Consider the following 15351-nt stretch of genomic DNA (forward strand, 5'->3'; position numbering starts at 1 on the left):
TGAAAAGAACACCCTATTTAAGCCCACACCTCCACCTTATTCCCGTAACCCCATGCAAGCTTTTTTTTGGACACTGAGGGCAATTTATCATGACCAATCCACCTAACCTGCAGATCTTTGGACTGTAGGAGGAAACCGGAGCACCCAGAGGAAATCCACGCACACACAGGGCGCGATTCCCCGCTCCCCACGCGGCGTGGGAGAATCGCGGGAGGGCCCCCCGACATTTTTCACACCCCCCTGGCGCCCCCCACTATTCCCCCACCCTGCTCGGAAGAATCGCCGCTCGCCGTTTTTCACGGTGAACGGTAATTCTCCGACCCCGATGGCCGAGCGGCAAACACACAGCGGCAAACACACCTGGTCGCTGCCGTCGTGAAATGGGAGTGAGAAGCCCGTTTGGGGCTTCTGGGTGGCCTACAGGGGCAAGAGCACCACGACTGTGCTCGGGAGGGGACAGGCCCGCGATCGGTGCCCACCGATTGTCGGGCCGGCGTCCAAATCGGACGCACTATTGCCCCTCCGTCGCCCCGCAAGATCAAGCCGCCACGTCTTGCGGGGCAGCTGAGGGGAAAGACGGCCACCGCGCATGCGCGGGTTCGTGCCGTCAGCATCATGATGTCATCCGCGCATGCGTGGGTTGGAGCCGACCAACCTGCGCGTGCGCAGCTGCCGTCATAGATGCGCCGGCCTCGCGTCATTCTCGGCGCGACACCTTGACGCCAGCCGAGAAGAACGGAGCCCCGCTCCTAGCCCCCCGGGTGGGGGTGAATTAGGTGCGGGGAACGGGCTCCGAGGCCGTCGTGAAAGTCGGCCGCTTTCACAACAGCCTCCGCGACTTTCCGCGGGAGCGGAGAATCACGCCCACAGGGAGAACGTGCAGACTCCGCACAGTCACCCAAGCCAGGCATCAAACCTGGGTCCCTGGCGCTGTGAAGCTACCGTGCTACCCACTGTGCTACCGTGCCATCATCAGCTCATTGTCCCTTTCCTGTCTCTTTGGGAAAGGCAATCAATCTGACTCCGCCCTGCCCTTTATCTGTAACACTGCAAATTTTCCTTTTCGAGTTTTGATCCAATTCCCTTTGGAGGTTAAATCTGAATCTGCTTTCAGGTGCAGTATATTCCAATCATTCTCCTTTTTATTCTCGCAGAAAAGCAGGTGAGGGATTGTCATTAACAATGTTTCCCAACATTGTGCAGTTCTGGAATCCACATTATAGGAGGGATGTGATAGCCACTGGGAAGGGAGCAGAGGAGATTTACCAGGAAGTTGCCTGGGCTGGAGAGTGTTAGTTATGAAGAGAGATTGGACAGACTGGGGTTGTTTTCCTTGGAGCAGAGGAGGCTGAGGTGGGACATGATTGAGATGTAGAAAATTATGAGGGGCACAGATAGAGCAAACAGGAAGAAACGTTTCCCCTTGGTGGAGGGATCAATGACCAGGGGGAAGAGATTTAAGGTGAGGGGCAGGAGGTTTAGAGGGGATTTGAGTAAAACCTTTTCACCCAGAGGGGGGTGGGAGTCTGGAACTCGCTGCCTGAAAGGGTGGTGGAGGCAGAGACCCTCATAACATTTAAGAAGTATTTAGATATGAACTTGCGATCCTAGGGCAGACACGGCTATGGGCCAAGGGCTGGAAAATGGGATTAGAAAAGTTAGGCAGTTGTTTTTGACTGGTACAGACTTGAAGGACCAAATGGCCTTTCTGTGCTGTCGACCTGTATGATTTCTGTGGGGCAAGTAGATCATTTTATGCAAAACTTGTGGGCCATATCCGGTCTGAGTCTGTCTCCGAACTGTCCACAGAACTATCATAGAGAGCGTTAATGTTCAGTGAGTTTACAGATATTGGCCTCACTCTGGTTCCTCGGTCTGTTCATATCCTGGGAGACTGAACCGTGAGGGACACATTCCAAACCCAGTCCTGCAAATCCCGACACACAGACACACATTCACTTTCCAGCAAGAGGGGTTTGGGATTCAGATCTGAGCTGCTAATTAGCTCTGTACCTCAGGCTACCTGAGACATATTTTCCCTAACGCTGCACAAGGATAGACGCTGGGAGCTGCCTGACCTGCATCACTCAGCATTACACAGGGCAGTACATTCAGCCCCTGGCCCAACAGGATAGAAACAGGCAGCTGAAAATTGAAATGACTCTTTGAAGAGAATCTTTGAGCAAACGTGTGGCATATTCCCGAGAGTGAGTTCACGGCTTTCCTATCCCGAGGGACTGAAGGACTGCAGTGATGGTTCTGCTCCAGACTGCTACCCAGTGACACCAATTAGGAGCTGCATGTACCTGCAGCAGCATTTGGTCGATACAGCTCCCCAAGGCCACATCATCTGCAGACATTTAGGCCTGAAAGCTGGGATCAGAGGCTGACATGATGGGGAATGAGAAAATTCCTAGCTCCTTCCTCCATCTCTTCCCACTTCTCCCGCCATCCCAACATTTAAAGCTTTGTTCCTGTTGATTGCTGGCCCAGTGATGTACCATCAATTGAACGCGAGACGAGTTGCTGGACAAAAGTATGACTTGTCGGGGCGTCCCGCGGCGCAGGCCTGAGGGGGGTCGGGAGCGGCGGATGGCGGTGGGGAAGCGTGCCAGGAGGCCCAGGGCGCTGCAGCGCGGCTGGGGACATAGGCGCGGGCGTTTAAGTCGCCGACCTCCAGGGAGGTGGAGAGAGTCCGTGCCTCAGTTAGGCTGAGGCCGTCTTTCTCCAGCATCCGCTGGCGGATAGTGGCGGACTGCATCCCAGCCACGTAAGCATTTCTGATCAAAAGTTCCATGTGCTCAGTGGCTGAAACTTGGAGGCAGGAGCAATTCCTCCCCAGGACAGCGAGGGCCCAGTAAAAATCATCTAAGGACTCACCGGGGAGCTGTTGTCTGGTAGCCAGCAGATGTCAGGCGAACACTCGGTTTACCGGCTTAAGAAACTGTCCTTTCAGCTTATCCATGGTTGCGTTGTACTCTTTTTCTTCCCCTATCGTCGCGTAGGCCTCCATGCCCACGCTGGAATGGAGAATATAAAGCTTCTGTGCCATGGTGGGGGGGCTGCTTGCGGACGCCAGGTAACCATCGAAACACGCCAGCCAATGCTTGAAGATTTCCGATGCGTTCTGAGTTTGCGGGCTGATGCGGAGGCATTCGGGCTTGATCTGGAGCTCCATCTTCAAATTTCTAGCTGATTAAATTGATGTACCATCAATTGAACGCGAGACGAGTTGCTGGACAAAAGTATGGCTTTAATCAGCTAGATGTTAGCCCTGCGGTCGATTACAGTATAAGGACGACCGCCGGGAGTACTGGGTATTTATACCCCGCCCTGGAGGCGGGGTTAACTTAGCCTCTCGACCAATCGGGGAGCCGTCACATGACTGGTCTCAACCAACCGGTCGAGAGGCACATGACCGACCAGGGCCAATGGTAAGCCGGTGTTCTGCACCAATGGCAGGCAGCTATGCTAATCATACCACCAGACCCAGTTTAGCAGGAATTAAGGACAGGGTTGCTGTCAGGAGTTGTTGGGGAAAACATGAATCATTCACCACCTGCCCGAGGGGGGGTGGCAAATTTGATTTGTAGATTGCGCAGCCTGCACTGCTCACCTTGTCTGTCATTAAAAATCATCATCCTTACGACTGCAATCCTGCAGCTCCACAGTCATTTTGCTAAAACGCAAGGTAACCTCTGTCCGAGCGCAGTCCCTGCCAAGAACTCTGCTCACACACTCTTACTGAAATAATGCAGCATCAGAAATACCTTCCTGCTTTCATTTTCCTTCCCTGTCCTGTTGAAGGTCCACTTGTTCCACTAACCTCAACAAACAGCTTTCTTTGGTGTATGAACAATGTAAGTGAGAATGCCATGGCTGGCTCCTAATCCTACATTTCTTGGTGCTGGAACCCTGGCTTATTTACCCCCCCACCCCAAAAAAAAATCTTAGAGGCTGGTTTCGCACAGTGGGCTGGCTTGTAATGCAGAACAATGCCAGCAGCGCGGGTTCAATTCCTGTACCAGCCTCCACATACAGGCGCCGGAATGTGGCGACTAGGGGCTTTTCACAGTAACTTCATTTGAAGCCGACTTGTGACAATAAGTGATTATTATTATTAAAATCAATATTGGGGAAATTTGAAAGAAGGGTATTTTTTAAAAGATGGAGGATTCATAGAATCACAGAATTTACAGTGCAGAAGGAGGCCATTCGGCCCATCGAGTGTGCACCGGCTTTTGGAAAGAGCACCTTACTTAAGCCCAAACCTCAACCCTATCACCGTAATCCCACCTCACTGTTTTGGGCACTAAGGGCCACTAAGGGCAGCACGGTAGCACAGTGGTTAGCACAGTTACTTCACAGCTCCAGGGTCCCAGGTTTGATTCCCAGCTGGGTCACTGTCTGTGTGGAGTCTGCACGTTCTCCCCGTGTGTGCGTGGGTTTCCTCTGGGTGCTCCGGCTTCCTCCCACAGTCCAAAGATGTGCGGGTTAGGTGGATTGGCCATGCTAAATTGTCCTTAGTGTCCAAAAAGGTTAAGAGGGGGTTACTGGGTTATGGGGATAGGGTAGATATGTGGGCTTCAGTAGGGTGCTCTTTGTAAGGGCCAGTGCAGACACGATGGGCCAAATGGCCTCCCTCTGCACTGTAAATTCTATGAAATTATCATAGCCAGTCCACCTAACCTGCACATCTTTGGACTGTGGGAGGAAACCGGAGCACCCGGAGGAAACCCACGCAGACATGGGGAGAACGTGCAGACTCTGCACAGACAGTGACCCAAGCCGGGAATCGATCCTCGGATCCTGGAGCTGTGAAACAACTGTGCTAACCACTGTGCTACCGTGCTGCCCACAGCACGTTGGAATGGGAGGATGCACAACTGCAGTTGTGTTTGAAGCAGAAACTAGGTCACCATTTAAGGACAGGTTAGGTTGAATATTGAAAGTGTTATATGTCTTTGTTGCCACACAGAGCAAAGGTATGGAGGTGTCCACACTCCGGATTCTTGTAAGACATGATCAAGATGGTGATCTGCTCAAAGCCCGCGCAAACACTCTGCTGCCATCTCTACATATCAAGGTGCGCTTAACCAGTAGAAACAGTAGAGACGGTCTCCGTGGTGGACGTCTAGTCCTTTTTGGTAGAATCTAGGGTCCCGGGTTCAATTCCCGCCTTGGGTCACTGTCTGTGTGGAGTCTGCACGTTCGCCCCGTGTCTGCGTGGGTTTCCTCCGGGTGCTCCGGTTTCCTCCCTCAGTCCAAACATGTGCAGGTTAGGTGGATTGGCCATGTTAAATTGCCCCTTAAGTGTCCAAAAAGGTGAGGTGGGGTTACTGGGTTATGGGGATAGGGTGGAGGTGTGGGCTGAAGTAGGATGCTCTTCCCAAGGGCTGGTGCAAACTCGATGGGCCGAATGACCTCCTTCTCTACTGTAAATTCTATAACACTGCAAGTCTGGGAACTGAAGTGGAGTGAAGGGAATCCTTGATTCCTTCCCTCTGATCATTTAACCTGTTACGTTTAAAAATTAAGACTGTAGGACAGAACGAGACAAAGGGTCATAAGTAACTCATCACAGCACAGCACCTTGAGAAAGAGAAGTGTGAGGAGGAAGTGGAGAAAGTCAGGATCAAGAGAAGTTTTAAATTATGCTGAGGGAATGTTATTGAGGTGAGTTCAAGAGAAAAACTCTTGGGGGAAGATGGTTGGAGGAAGTTGGTGAGATCTTGGGTAGATCTACAAAAAAGGAATGAATAACTGCAGGAGCAAAAATATCATCACAAAGGGTTAACATTTATGCCGTTAACTACATTTTGAAAGTTACAATTTGATAACTTTGTTAGTGGATGAATCTAGCTTGAGAAAAAGTCAATAAGACTTAATTAGATGCAGCAGATTATAAATTGTAATCAATGTGAATTCATCAGAAAGACCCTGTCTGATCTCTGTGGGCTGCTATGCTGATTAGAAAGGTGAAAATAAAATCAGGATCTTTTGAATGCAGAGAATGTTTTGAAGCTGAGAACATATATCCCCTGAAACGGGTGTGAGGCAGAAAGAAAGAAGCTGCAAACACCCCTGGACACAGGAACTGTTGGATGGAAGATTGATGTCCATCTAATTTGCATGAATGATTCAGCTGCTGCTGACCAACGGGTTTAAGATTTCACATTCTCAGGATTCAGAATCACAGAGAATGGTTACAGCACAGAAGGAGGCCATTTGGCCCATTGTTTCTGTCCTGGCTTCTCCGAGGGAACAATTCCCCGACTGCTACTCCCCCGCCTTCTCCCTTTTCAAGTTTTCTTTTGAATACTTCAATTGAACCTGCCTCCACAGCTCTCACAGACAGTGCATTCCAAACCTCAACCACACTTTGGGTGGTAATGTTTTCTTGATGCACTGCTTCTCTCGTTAATTGCTCAAGCTGTGCCCTCTTTCTCCTGATCTTTCTATAAATGGGAAGAGTCTCCCTATCTGTCCAAACCCCTCATGATTTTAAACATCTCCATCAAGTCACTCACCATCCTGACTTGGAAATATATCACCGTTCCTTCACTGTCACTGGGCCAAAATCCTGGAACTCCCTCTCTAACAGCACAGTGGGTGTACCTACACCAGATGGACTGCAGCAGTCCAAGAAGGCAGCTCACCACCACCTTCTCAAGGGCGATTAGCGATGGGCAATAAAAGGTTGGCTTAGCCAGCGACACCCACATCCTGTCAAAGAATTTTTTTAAAAATCCAACAGCAAATTAGGCTTTTCAATTCCCCAATAATTTGACAAACTTTAATTTCCACTTGTTGCCTTTCCTCAGTCATTTCCAATTCAAATCAGTTCCACTGATCATTAAGGTATTTGTCATCATTATTGTCTGGAACAGCAAGAAAGGAACATTAATCAGAGGTTTATTTATTGTCTGTTGAATATTCTATGGAGTGTTATGTATGTGAGCCTATCTCATTGCTTCTCCCAACATTCTGTTATAGCATTATGATCTGAAACATATCAAGACTCAGAGATCCATTTCTGTCACTTAAACTGGAATAACATATTGCTGTAACAATTCTATTTCTCCAGTGAATATCTGGGAGGCAAACTCAGAACTCATGGTGTTATTAATGACTAGCTCTTCAAAAAGAAGCTCGTCCTTTGAAAAATGCTTAAACAGGCTTGTTAGATATTGAGTACTGGCAGTGGAGAATGAGAAACTAACAAAGAGCGTACACTAGGGGATGAATCCATGTTCAATATTTGGAATTAAACTCAAGTTACAAGGGAGAATAAACACATGAATGTACAAGGCTGATTCTTCACCCGTTGGCAACTCAAGATGAAGGGTCAAGCCCCACAGCGCACAAGACCAGCAAGGTTTGTGTCAAGAAGAGAAGTCAAATTGAATCAAGAAGCAGTGTTTCGGAGACAGAAAGTTGGGTTTACAGACCAAAGTGGCAGGGCCAGGAATCCATCTTAAATATTCCTTCCTCTTCCATTGGCTTTTAAATGGTGAAAGAATTGGTTGTGTTACAGTTAACAAGGTTACTTAAAAGAAGCTGGGAGGATAGAAATAGAGCAGATGCCTAGAAAGTCAAAAGGTTGGCAGGAAATATTGATTGTGGAGAGTTGTGGTAACGTAAGAGTTTACAGTGCAGAAGGAGGCCATTTGGCCCACTGTGTCGGTACTGGCCCTTGGAAAAGCACCCTACTTAAGTCCACACCGTAACCCGGTAACCCGACCTAACCTTTGTTTTTGACACTAAGGGCAATTTATCATGGCCAATCCATCTAACCTGCACCTCTTTGGACTGTGGGAGGAAACCGAAGCACCCGGAGGAAACCCACGCAGACACGGGAAGAACGTGCAGACTCCACACAGACAGTGACCCAGCGGGGAATCGAACCTGGGACCCTGGAGCTGTGAAGCAACACTGCTGCCACCTTTTGGAGCAGCAACAGAGGGTGTGTGGGGGCGGGCAGAAGGTATGTGAGAGGGTACACTGCCTGCTGGATGGCACATCTCTGCCCCTTCCCACCACATCATCTGCCCTTTGTATGTTTATAGTACTAATCTTGTTGTTCCTCTTGACAAATGTCTCGACATAGGGGCAGCATGGTAGCACAGTGACTAGCACTGTGGCTTCACAGCGCCAGGGCCCAGGTTCGATTCCCTGCTGGGTCACTGTCTGTGCGGAGTCTGCATGGGTTTCCTCCGGGTGCTCCGGTTTCCTCCCACAGTCCACATTAGGCGGATTGGCCATGCTAAAATGCCCTTAGTGTCCAAAAAAGGTTAGGAGGGGTTATTGGGTTACAGGGATAGGGTGGAAGTGAGGGCTTAAGTGGGTCGGTGCAGACTCAATGGGCCGAATGGCCTCCTTCTGCACTATGTTCTATGTTCTTAAGTCTCAGATCTCCTCTATCAGGTAACCCTTCTGCTTCGTCTGAAACCATCCGCAGTTTCTGTCGACTGTGCATCACACAGAAAATGTTCTTCATCCCTTACTGCACTTTGACCACGCAAAATTAGCTTGGCAATGATAATCCTTTATCACTTTTCTGCTCATTCGTTTAATTATGTTGTTGCCTCAGGACACTGTTTAAAATAATATTCGTCAGAAGAAAGAAAATTAATCAGATAATTTTACAGAAGCACTAAAACGTGCAGATGAAGCATGGATCAGAGCAGCAGATAAGTAGCATGCCTGGAACCAGCTGCGTGTGTTGCGAACATTTTCTTGTTCCGTGGTCTTTCCGACCCGTGTCCAAGACCGGGTTAGAAATAACCTACACCCAGGATATGGTGCTGGAAGGTTATCGGACTGGAAGAAAATAGTTACGTTTATATTTCACGGTACACTAAGTGAAGTACAATATTTAAGAAGGATTGACATGTTGGTGGCCAGTATTTTGTGTTCAGTAAGGTAAGCCGTGTCACTACTGTCAGCATCAATAGTTCAAGGATTCGGATTGAGTTTCCTCCCACACCACCCGAACAAAGTGGCGACTTCCTAATTTACCTCACCCACTTTTCTCAAAAAGTGACCAAACCCTGGGATGAGGGCCCACCCTTGGATTCTCAATACCTGCTGCATTCCTGGGTTACTTCAAACTCAGCTTCCCAAGTTAAATGTGACAAATGTGAGGTAATGCCTTTTGGTAGGTCTAACATAGAGGGGAAATATACTGTAAATAACAAAACTCTTGGGAATATAGAAAGTCAGAGAGATCTGGGCGTGCAGGTCCACAGATCTTTGAAGGTGGCAAAACACAGTGGACAAGGCAGTCAAGAAAGCATAAGGAATGCTTGCCTTCATTGGACGGGGCATCGAGTATAAAAACTGGCAAGTCATGCTACAGTTGTATAGAACCTTGGTAAGGCCGCACTTGGAATATTGCGCACAATTATGGTCGCCACACTACCAGAAGGATGTGGAGGCTTTAGAGAGGGTGCAGAGGAGGTTCACCAGGATGTTGCCTGGTCTGGAGGGTGTTAGCTGTGCGGGGAGACTGAATAGACTCCGACTGTTTTCATTAGAAAGACGGAGGTTGAGGGGCGACCTGATAGAGGTCTACAAGATTATGAGGGGCATGGATGGAGTGGATGGGCAGGCACTCTTTCCCAGGGCGAAGGGGTCAGTCACCAGGGGGCATAGGCTTAAGGTCCGTGGGTAAAGTTTAGAGGAGATGTGTGAGGCAGGTTTTTTACGCAGAGGGTGGTGAGTGCCTGGAACACGTTGCCAGGGGAGGTTGTGGAAGCAGATACATTAACGGTGTTCAAAAGGCATCTTGACAAACACATGGATAGGATGGGTATAGAGGGATACGGCACAAGGAAGGGCTGAGGGTTTTGGCCAGGGTGGTATCATGACCGGTACAGGCTTGGAGGGCCGAAGGGCCTGTTCCTGTGCTGTATTGTTCTTTGTTGTTGCTAAGAAGATAATACAGGATAATATTGCTATGTGTTGCTACGTGATGCTGTGGGATTGTTGGAATTACGATCACTTGAACTGCTGGTAATACTCAGTTGGATGTTGAATATCCAGTGATCATCTTCAAAGAAGAAATTTGTCTCGCAAGACATTACATTTTCTGCCAATAACATAAAAAAACCCACAAGCATTAATTGGTCAGTCCAGGTCATTGTGTAAAATAGCTGCTGCATTTGCTCACATTACCTCATGTGGAGCAGTGAACCTGCGTAGCGATAGTCAGGTCATCAGAAATTAGAAGAATCGTAGCCAAATTCAATCAGTTTCAGTCTTTGCCTAAATAACAAGTCACTACAGTTCCAGGTAATTAATTTGATTTGAAGTACTTTGAGATGCTGCTAATGCGATACATAAATGCATCTAAAATTAAAGCACAGTAGAGTTTATGAGCAAGATGTAGAAACACTGAGCTTCTGAAAGGATCAGAGTCTGTAAAGTGAAGAACATTTCAAATGCCTGAAGGTTCAGTTAAGCGAAGCATTAATCGAACAAATCAGTACCTAGTAACAATGTCTTCTTTGTGGTCCCTTTAGTAGGGCTTCTCAAACAGCCCGGAGAGTATTGATTTTGTCACATTCATACAAACAGGCCTCAAAGGCAAAACAACACAGAGGCTGATGTTGGCTACCCAAACTGGTAGCTCAAGTCAGAAAATTTCCCAACTTGCCAGACCTGCCTCAGTATAAAGTACCCCGAAATGTGTGATCTTTGTGCCAGGGAGGGAGAGAGGGTGGGGGGTTGCAGGTTTTCATCCCAATTGTTTTAGAATATGCCGGGGCCTCGAGCTCTCACTCCTGTCATCGCCTCACCCTCCCATCACACCCCTCAAGGCCTCTGATACCCTCCATGCCAACTCAATGCCAATTCATGCATCTCACCTATCTTGCATGGTTTTCATATCCTTCACAGAAACCCAACCAGTATCCACTGTGGGTAGAACTCAGGAGCCATGTGGAGATGAAGAAAAAATAAACTTCTACCAATCTAGTACAGTTGTCACTCCTGCACACTTGATCGTGAAAAACCTCCCATTCATACAATTTATTCAAATCTTTTAAAGCTCCTCCTGTAATAAATATATTACAAAAACAAAGATGTCTTTACACCCCACATCAGATAGCAAATAATGTTATAGCCTTCTTAAGCTGTCAATCAAATCTTGAACTAACACCCCTTTACCAAGATAATTGTAGCTTTTGAAACTCAGTGTTAGGGGGGCACGGAAGCAGTGGTTAACACTGCTGCATCACAGCTCCAGGGACCCGGGTTGAATTCCAGCCTTGGGTCACTGTCTGTGCAGAGTCTGCACGTTCGCCCCATGTCTGCGTGGTTTTCCTCCGGGTGCTCCAGTTTCCTCCCACAGTCCAAAGCTATGCGGGTTAAGTGGATTGGCCATGATCAATTGCCGCTAAGTGTCCAAAAGGTTAGGTGGGGTTACTGGGTGCCGGTTAAGTAGGGTGCTCTAACCAAGGGCCAGTGCAGACTCGATGGGCCGAATGGCCTCCTTCTGCACGGTTAATAAAAAGGAAAAAAAGCCAAATCTTCAGATTGACATAAGGCAGCCGTTGGGGAGATAGGAACAAAGAGCTCTATTGAAACCTCCTGGCCCGTTGCTATTATTTTTTCTAATTTACACTCTTGGATTAAAGCAATTCAGCAGATTTTCTTTTTAACTCTCACCGATTGTGGCAGCATTTTGTTTTACGTTTAAAGAGTTGATTTAAACATCTTCAATTCACGACAGATATGCAGATTTTATCCACCCTTCAAGAGCGTTTACATCTACTCCATCAATTTGTAACTCTTGCACTGAAGGTTCGGCTCATGCAAAAGCCAAAATGGCATCGATTGGAGCTCAGAACGGAGTTCAAATGTCCCCACTGGAGTTTGAGTTTCCCACCTTTGTGAACCCGGCCCCCTTCCCCTACCGGTAAAAATTGGACCTGTTGGAAATTGGAGTGAAACTTCTGTAGATGGATCCTGCCCCACCATTCATAAAGGCCTATGGACTCTTCCTGACTGTGAAGATCTGGCCATAATCTTTGCCTTTCTTGTTGTAAGGCAGTTTACAGAATGGGAACGTCTCGGTTTCAGAGACAGATTAGCCACAGCATTGCCTGTGAGCGAATGGAATTAATCCATTCATTCTCTGCCAGTGACTCATCGCCTGGCTCCAACAAACTGATAGTTTACAAATATTTTCCAACAAGAAAAATAAATTATTCTTTACAAGATGGCTTTTAAGAATATAAGAAATAGGAATAGACTTCTAAATATCTAATTATCAAATCACATCAAACCGTGTAATTGGCCCTCCAGCTCTCTGCTGAAGCGAACTCATTCTGGTCAAAACCTTGAACTAAACGTGAGAGCTCGGCAGGCAATTCAGTGGGTTGGTGACCTGACAACCGAGGATAATCATATCACTCATGGTCCGTACACAGGGTAGCGACGTTGAGAACAGTACACCAGACCAAAGACAGTCAAAGTACGAGTGTGGTGGGGGAACTGAAGGGGGGGAGAAAGAGTGACAAGAGTTCAGGAACGCACCTGTGGACGGGATGGTGCTTAACAATCTCCTCAACTTGCAAACTGTGAGCAGCAAAGCTCTCAGCACCAGGTTAGAGGAAATGCCGGCAAACTGCTGCCTCACTAGAGGAGTGTGGAACCCCAAACAGCGCGTGGATGACAAGCCAAAGCAACAGAGAGGGATTTGCTGATTCTACCTCCGCTGAGGCAGCATTCCCATTACTTGTGCTCGAATCCTGGGGAAACTGGAAATGGTGAGGGATTGAGGATGATGGCAAATGAGTGATCAACTACATAAAAGTACTGTGAGAGAGAGAGAGAGAGGTTTAAAGGCCTGTTCAGAGTACATTGCTAATGTTGGGAGTCTTGGGCAGCTGACCCAACGCAGTCAGCCTGCGGACCAAAGAAAAGTGGGCGAGGAACATAAAGTATTTGGGGCTCAGCTAAAGGCAGGAACTGGAAACGACACTGTGGACTTGTTTAGTGCTCGTCAGGGTCAGGAGTAAAGGACAGAAATCTTTTGATCCTTTACTTTTGCTGGTGCCTTTCCTTCACTTATATTTTGTACACACTCGCAAGCTTGATGTGAATTAATGGTAATTTTAAATTGAAATGAATGACTGCAGAACATCATTCTGAAGCTTTTTCAGAGATGGGAAATGTACAATATTATAATGATGTTCGATGTCAGTAGTCAATTTGCAGGCGACCACAAAACTATTTTGAACTGTGAGGAGTGTTAGACTTCAAGTGGACATGGACGAGCTGGTGGAAAGGGCAGACAGGTGGCAGAAGAAAGTTGATTGAGAGAAGTGTGAAGTGGGACATTTTAGGGGCAGAATGAGGACACCACATAAAATAAAAGGTACGGGGGAGGGGGAGGGTTCAGGAACAAATGGGCCATGTGTATAAATCATTGAACACGGCAGCGCAGATTGAGAAAGTCATTAAAGGGCCCATGGAGGAAGCTGGACTTCATAAATAGAAGCATGTAATACAAAAGCAAGACAGTTATGGCGGACCTGTATTAAACAGTGATTCAGCTTCAACTCTTGGAACCCAACTTGAGCAAGGCTGTAAGGGATTTAGAGAAGGAAAAAAACATTTTCAATGTTTTTGGGGTGAGGAACTTAAGGAATTAAAAGTCCAGTGGTGACCATGAAACCATACTCAATCGTTGTAATAACCTACCTGGTTCACTAATATCCTTTAGGGAAGGAAATCTGCCGTCCTTACCCGGTCTGGCCTACATGTGACTCCAGACCCACAGCAATGTGGTTGACTCTTAACTGCCCTATGAAATGGCCCAGCGAGCCCCCACAGTTCAAGGAAATTATGGATGGACAACGAATGCTGGCCCATGTAGAGTCGCCAACGAATGCTGGCCCAGGCAGAGTCGGTAACGAATGCTGGCCCAGCCAGAGTCGCCAACAAATGCTGACCCAGCAAGAGTCGCCAACGAATGCTGGCCCAGCCAGAGTCGCCAAAAAATGCTGGCCCAGCCAGAGTCGCCAATGAATGCTGACCCAGCCAGAGTCGCCACATTCCATGGAAGAATGAAAAAACAGCTATGTGGACAGTTTGCAGAATCTTGGGTTATTTTCCTCGGTGAAAAGGAGGATGAGAGGACATTTGACAGAGGTATTCAAAATCACCAGGGGTCGGAAAGAAATTGTTCCAATTGGGAAATGGGTTAAGAGTCAGAGAACATTGAGTTAAGCTGATTAGCAAAAAAAAAAACCGGAAGACGTCTTACAACACCAGGTTAAAGTTCATAGTTGTTTCAAACGCTAGCATTCGGAGCACAGCTCCTTCCTCAGGTGAATGAAGAGGTATGTTCCAGAAACATATATGTAGACAAAGTCAAAGATGCAAGACAATGCTTAGAATGCGAGCATTTGCGGGTAATTAAGTCTTTACAGATCCAGATATAGGGGTAACCCCACGTTAAAGAGGTGTGAATTGTCTCAAGCCAGGACAGTTGGTGGGGGATGAATGTAATGCAACATGAATCCCAGGTCCCGGTTGAGGCCACACTCGTGTGTGGAACTTGGCTATAAGTTTCTGCTCGGCGATTCCGCATTGTCGCGCGTCCTGAAGGCCGCCCGAGAGAATGCTTACCCGGAGATCAGAGGCTGAATGCCCTTGACTGCTGAAGTGTTCCCCGACTGGAAGGGAACATTCCTACCTGGTGATTGTCTGTTCATTCGTTGTCATAGCGTCTGCATGGTCTCGCCAACGTACCACGCTTTGGGACATCCTTTCCTGCAGCATATGAGGTAGACAACGTTGGGCGAGTCGCAGCAAAAAAACAAACAGGGAGTGCTGCATGTCAGAGGGTCAGTACTGAGGGAGTGCAGCATGTCAGAGGGTCAGTACTGAGGGAGTGCTGCACTGTGCACTGAGGGAATGCTGCACTGTGCACTGAGGGAATGCTGCACTGTGCACTGAGGGAATGCTGCACGGTCAGAGGGTCAGTACTGAGGGAGTGCCGCACTGTCAGAGGGTCAGTACTGAGGGAGTGCCGCACTGTCAGAGGGTCAGTACTGAGGGAGTGCTGCACAGTCAGAGGGTCAGTACTGAGGGAGTGCTGCACTGTCAGGGGGTCAGTACTGAAAGTACTGAGGGAGTGCTGCACTGTCAGAGGGTCAGTACTGAGGGAGTGCTGCACTGTCAGGGGGTCAGTACTGAGGGAATGTAGCACTGTTAGAAGGTCAGCACTGAAGGAGTGCTGCACTGTCAGAGGGTCAGTACTGAGGGAGTGCTGCACTGTCAGAGGGTCAGTACTGAGGGAGTGCTGCACAGTCAGAGGGTCAGTACTGAGGGAGT

This window comes from Scyliorhinus canicula, chromosome 27 (assembly GCF_902713615.1).
Source record: "Scyliorhinus canicula chromosome 27, sScyCan1.1, whole genome shotgun sequence".
NCBI lineage: Eukaryota > Metazoa > Chordata > Chondrichthyes > Carcharhiniformes > Scyliorhinidae > Scyliorhinus > Scyliorhinus canicula.